This window comes from Maylandia zebra, linkage group LG4 (genome assembly GCF_041146795.1).
Source record: "Maylandia zebra isolate NMK-2024a linkage group LG4, Mzebra_GT3a, whole genome shotgun sequence".
NCBI classification, from domain to species: Eukaryota; Metazoa; Chordata; class Actinopteri; order Cichliformes; family Cichlidae; genus Maylandia; species Maylandia zebra.
In genome coordinates, this window is record NC_135170.1 from 4,875,148 (window position 1) to 4,881,513 (window position 6,366).

Sequence of the window (6,366 nt, forward strand, 5' to 3'; positions counted from 1 at the left end):
TGGAATTAACACTTTGTTTGAAAACATAATTCCCAGCCCCTCTCCTGCTTTGTGACCAATGAGCTGACAGCACACTTATGACAATTCGAGTATGACAATTCAGATTATCTCATTGGTCGAGGAAAGGTCGCTTGCGGAGAAAATACGGGAAGACAACAGATGACCACAACAACAAGCATGGCCAACAGGGAAACAAACGCCGACACTGCGGTGCAAGTTTCGGATGACAGTACACCTAAAGCTGGGCAGACACTGTGCGATTTTTTTCAGTCACGTTATTCAGCTCTTGCTCAAACTGCACGATTGACTCGCAGGGATTAGAAGTTTGCAGGTCACGATGCAGGTCTCACACTATACGGCCCGATGCTCTGATGCGACCTGAGTGCTCACACTGTGCCAACATAACATGAAGGTTATAACAGAAAATCTGTCGCTCGCTCTCCCTCTGTCTTTCACTCACACAGACACGCACACCACCATCAACTTTGCTAAATTTCTAATGAAAAACATGATCAGGCAGCTGTGATTGAGCAGCAGTGTAAATCCAACTATTTTCACGGTTGTTGTGGTCGTGATAATTTTGTGATGCCACATCGAAAAGGCTCGGATGAGCTTTCCAAAGTTCTACAAGTTGTGCCTCCATCACTTGTGTCCAGATCACACGCTGCACAGCCGTGCTGCGCCGTCTTTTTCACCGATGTTTACGTGTTTGCGCATGAGCAGTGTGAGCGGCTGTGGTGACACCCTCACGAGCGATTGATGATCGGGAGCTGGTCGTGAGGTGTTAATCGCTTCTCGTTACCCCACGTATACTACACGACGCACGATGAAGGCCAAAATCGGGCCGATCACCAAATTGGTCGCACGACTCAAAAATCGGCTCAAAATGGGCCAAAAATCGCACAGTGTAAGCCCAGCGTTAGAGCAGCAATGTTTGTTCCCCTCAGAGAAAGAAAAGAAAAAAGGCTGCAAAAGTACAGGGAGGACTGGGAAAAGGAAAACACCTGGCTGGGAAAGTGCACGATAACACCTATAAAGCGCACTGCACTGTGTGCCGGCGCACTTTTTCCATAGGCATGCTTCTAGTGGTGGGCACAAGAAGAACATGAGGGGCGTGAAAGCTCGGGGAACCCTTAACCAATTTTTTGTCCACCAGGCCACGGCAGAAGCAGATATGGTATGTAAACACTGGTTTGTTGTTTAGACCCTCTGGTTAAGGTTAATATGGGCATGTGCGGTGAATATCAGCGCTATGTGGCCAGAAGTGTGATAATATCATTTATTTTGTGTAATAAACAACTGCAAGGATGGATGATTACAACAAATAGATGACTAATACATAAAAGTAATACATAGATGAATAATGATGATGAGTTAAGATGCGTAATCATGGGAACAAGCGGGTTTACAAACAGGAGCAGCTGATTAGCATTAGAAAAGCTGAAATAATACCTCAACTGAAGCCAATTGTACTAAATGCACTATATGTGCACTGTTACAAGAATATTTTTCGTTCTATTGCTTTCTATTAATTTATATAATTTTAAGTTAAGCAGGACAGAGTTCTTTTAAAGAAAGATTTACTTATATTCTCAAAAGTTAAGCATGACAGGCTTCTGTTTAAGAAAGAGACCTGTTTTACTGTGTTAATGTTGTCATTTTGAGCTAAAAATAAATGGCTAAATGATCATTTGTTTCCCATATGGTCATATCACAAAGAATATGCATCTGCTTAAATCAAATTCAAGTCAAATGGTTAAAAAATAATTTCACACACACAAAAAAAGAGCTACCACACTGGGAAGGGTGAAGACAACTGGGTTGCCCGGCCCTGGCCACGAGGTGTCCCTTATTTATTTTTCAGGGAGTTGGCAACCCTACTCACCAGCCACTATATTTGCTTTATGTGAGTGAAGTTGCCCCCCCACCTTCTTCAAATCTAACAAAAGTGGTATCAAACGTTTGTGCCACGTTTGTGCTTCAAAGATTTTCGTTTGTGCCGCTTTCATTTTAAAGATATTAATAAAAATTTCTAGAGGTCATCAGAGGTCAAACCAGCCCCCCCATGTTAATTAAATCAAACAAAACTGGTGTCAATCAACTGTGCTACGTTTGTGCTGGTTTGTGCTAAAATTGTCGTTTGTGCTGCTTCTGTTTTAAAGATATTAATGGTCAAAAGATCGACCACCCACATCACCCAAATCAAACAAAATTGATGTCAAACGTTTGTGCTGCAAAAATTTTTGTTTGTGCTGCTATCATTTTAAAAATATTAATAAATTAATGTCTTAATGCGGGCTTAATCATCCAGATAAGTAAATCCCAAAAGGTTGATTCTGCAGATCCAGTTTGTGAATGATGGTGTTGAAAGCTGAACTGAAGTTCATGAACGGCATTCTAACGTATGAGTCTATAGTGTCCAGATGTGTGAGGGCTGAGTGAAGGGCAGTTGAAATTGCATCATCGGTTGAGCGTTTTGACCGGTATGCGAACTCAAATGGATCCAGGTTGGGGAAAAGAGATTATTTGATTTGATGCGTTACAAGCACTTCATAATGCTTGACTCCCTCAAGGTGGTGTCGGAGAGGCGGATGCTGTCCAAGATAAAGACAATGTTGGATAACACCTCCCACCCACTCCATGACATGTTGGTCAGTCACAGGAGCTCGTTCAGTGAGAGACTGAGATTACCGAAAAGCACCACTGAACGACACAGGAAATCTTTCCTGTCTGTGGCTCCCTGTACAACGCATCCACTTAACACATTGTTTGCTGCTACAACTACACATGTTTCTTTTCCAGCTATTTATTTATGAGTGACTTATGTATATATCTATGTATGTATTGTACTATTCTTAGTTAGCGTATTGTCTGTCTTGTTAATGTTGGTTTATAATGGAGCACTGTAACAAAAAAATAATTTCCCCCAGGGATCAATAAAGTATTCTGATTCTAATAATGATTATTATCATTATTATTATTATTATTCATAAGGATTAATTGTTGTGTGTATGAGGGTACAGTTGTCCATTTGTTTGTTTTGTCTGTTGTGTGTGTGTAGGTGGTTGTGGGTGTGTGTATGTTCAGTCCATGAGTTTAATGTTGGTCAGATGTCAGGAGTTCAGGAGTCTGACAGCTGTGGGGAAGAAGCTGTTCCGGTACCTTGTGGTACAGGATTTGTAGTGTGCTAGGACCAATTCAATTCAATTCAATTCAATTTTATTTATATAGCGCCAAATCACAACAAAAGTCGCCTCAAGGCGCTTCATAGATACAGAGAAAAACCCAACAATCATATGACCCCCTATGAGCAAGCACTTTGGCGACAGTGGGAAGGAAAAACTCCCTTTTAACAGGAAGAAACCTCCGGCAGAACCAGGCTCAGGGAGGGGCGGCCATCTGCTGCGACCGGTTGGGGTGAGAGAAGGAAGACAGGATAAAGACATGCTGTGGAAGAGAGACAGAGGTTAATAACAGATATGATTCAATGCAGAGAGGTCTATTAATACATAGTGAGTGAGAAAGGTGACTGGAAAGGAAAAACTCAATGCATCATGGGAATCCCCCGGCAGCCTACATCTATTGCAGCATAACAAAGGGAGGATTCAGGGTCACCTGGTCCAGCCCTAACTATATGCTTTAGAAAAAAGGAAAGTTTTAAGCCTAATCTTAAAAGTAGAGATAGTGTCTGTCTCCCGAATCCAAACTGGAAGCTGGTTCCACAGAAGAGGGGCCTGAAAACTGAAGGCTCTCCCTCCCATTCTACTTTTAAATACTCTAGGAACAACAAGTAGGCCTGCAGAGCGAGAGCGGAGCGCTCTAATAGGGTGATATGGTACTACAAGGTCATTAAGATAAGATGGGGCCTGATTATTTAAGACCTTGTATGTGAGGAGCAGGATTTTGAATTCAATTCTGGATTTAACAGGAAGCCAATGAAGGGAAGCCAGAACAGGAGAAATATGCTCTCTCTTTCTAGTCCCTGTCAGGACTCTTGCTGCAGCATTTTGGATTAGCAGAAGGCTTTTCAGTGAGTTTTTTGGACATCCTGATAATAATGAATTACAGTAGTCCAGCCTGGAAGTAATAAATGCATGAACTAGTTTTTCCGCGTCACTCTGAGACAGGATATTTCTCATTTTAGAGATGTTGCGCAAATGGAAGAAAGCAGTCTTACATATTTGTTTAATATGTGCGTTGAAGGACATGTCCTGGTCAAAAATGACTCCAAGGTTCCTCACCGCGTTACTGGAGGCCAAGGTAATGCCATCCAGAGTAAGAATCTGATTAGATACCATATTTCTAAGATTTTCAGGGCCGAGTACAATAACCTCAGTTTTATCTGAATTAAGAAGCAGAAAGTTAGCGGCCATCCAGGTCTTTATGTCTTTAAGACATTCCTGCAGTTTAACTAATTGGTGTGTGTTATCTGGCTTCATGGACAGATAGAGCTGGGTGTCATCTGCATAGCAGTGAAAATGTATGCTATGTCTTCTAATGATACTGCCTAAGGGAAGCATGTATAATGTAAACAGAATTGGTCCTAGCACTGAACCCTGTGGAACTCCATAATTAACCTCAGTGTGTGAAGAGAACTCTCCATTTACATGCACAAACTGGAGTCTATTAGATAGATATGATACAAACCACTGCAGCGCAGTACTTGTAATACCTACAGCATGTTCTAATCGCTCTAATAGGATATTATGATCAACAGTATCGAACGCTGCACTGAGGTCTAGCAGGACAAGCACAGAGATGAGTCCACTGTCAGAGGCCATAAGAAGATCATTTGTAACCTTCACTAAAGCTGTTTCTGTGCTGTGCTGAGCTCTGAAACCTGACTGAAACTCTTCAAATAAACCATTCCTCTGCAGATGATCTGTTAGCTGTTTGACAACTACTCTTTCAAGGATTTTTGATATGAAAGGAAGGTTGGAGATTGGCCTATAATTAGCTAAGACTGCTGGGTGTAGAGATGCTTTTTGAGTAAAGGTTTAACTACAGCCAGCTTGAAGGCCTGTGGTACATAGCCGATTATTAGAGATAGGTTGACCAGCTGCTCTAAGCACTTTGTAATGATGGTGGTGAGTGCTACTGGGCAGTAGTCGTTTAGGCTTGATGGGTTGGAGTTTTTGGGCATGGGGACGATGGAGGTGGATTTGAAGCAGGCCGGTACCACAGCGTGGGCCAAGGACAGATTGAATATGTCTGTCAGCACTCCTGCAAGCTCCCCAGAACACGCTCTGAGAACACGCCCGGGGATGCCATCAGGACCTGCAGCCTTGTGGACATTAATCCTGCTCAGCACCGCTCCTACGTCGGTGGGGGAGAGAGTCAGTGGTTGGTGGTCCGGCGTCACTTCTGCTTTGGTTGTAGTTGTTGGATTCCCTCGCTCAAAATGAGCATAAAAGTTGTTGAGCTTGTTGAGGAAGGAGGATGCGGGGGAGGGTTTGGTGGTCCTGTAGTCTGTGATCGTCTGGAGTCCTTGCCACATGCGTCGGGGGTTGGAGTTGGAGAAGTGTTCTTCTACCTTCTTTTTGTAACGGTGTTTGGCTTTTTTCATACCCCTCTTTAGCTTAGGCTGTACAGTAGGCGTGTGCATCTCCTGACCTGAAGGCGGTGTTGCGGGCCTTCAGGAGGAGAATGTGGCGTTAATGTGATCCGTAAAGGTTTCAAACTTTCCAGGCCTCAAACCACATGTGTGTTCTTCCAAGTAGTAAATCTATAAAAGTAAGGCCTTTATGAAAACACTGAATACATATTCAGGGTTTAAAATGTTCAATCGTGGTTTTGGTCGTGGCTATTATAAAGGCTTTATGGCTTTTCCTATAATACCTGGTGGGCCGGTCACTAGTCAAAATGCCTGGGCTGATTTTTTGTCCCAAACCAGCCCTGACTGATGCGCCAGCCTCCGGCTCACGCCAAGCCGCACACTGTCTACCCTTACAATAATCACACGGTTGCTGTAACAGTAAAGCTGCAGCTCTCCTGCTGCCAGCGTTACCCATCAACACAAAAACAACAACAGCACAGACAGCGCACAGGTTTTAAGCCGGCGAGACCTGATTGCAGACCACGACCTGCCACAATAATAAAGCATTTTTTAAATTTAATTATCAATAAATGATTTCTCCTAATTATGTACTGGATTTTAACTATTTAATAATAAAAAAGGAAACATCACAAAAAACACTTAAGGTCATTGAAACTAATAGCGATTTAGCAATTCAATCACGCATCCACCTTATACGGGCGAGCGTGGCTCAAGAGTTGGCAGTTCGTCTTGTAATTGTAAGGTTGCCGGTTTGAGCCCCGGCTCAGACAGTCTCGGTCGTTGTGTCCTTGGGCAAGACACTTCACCTG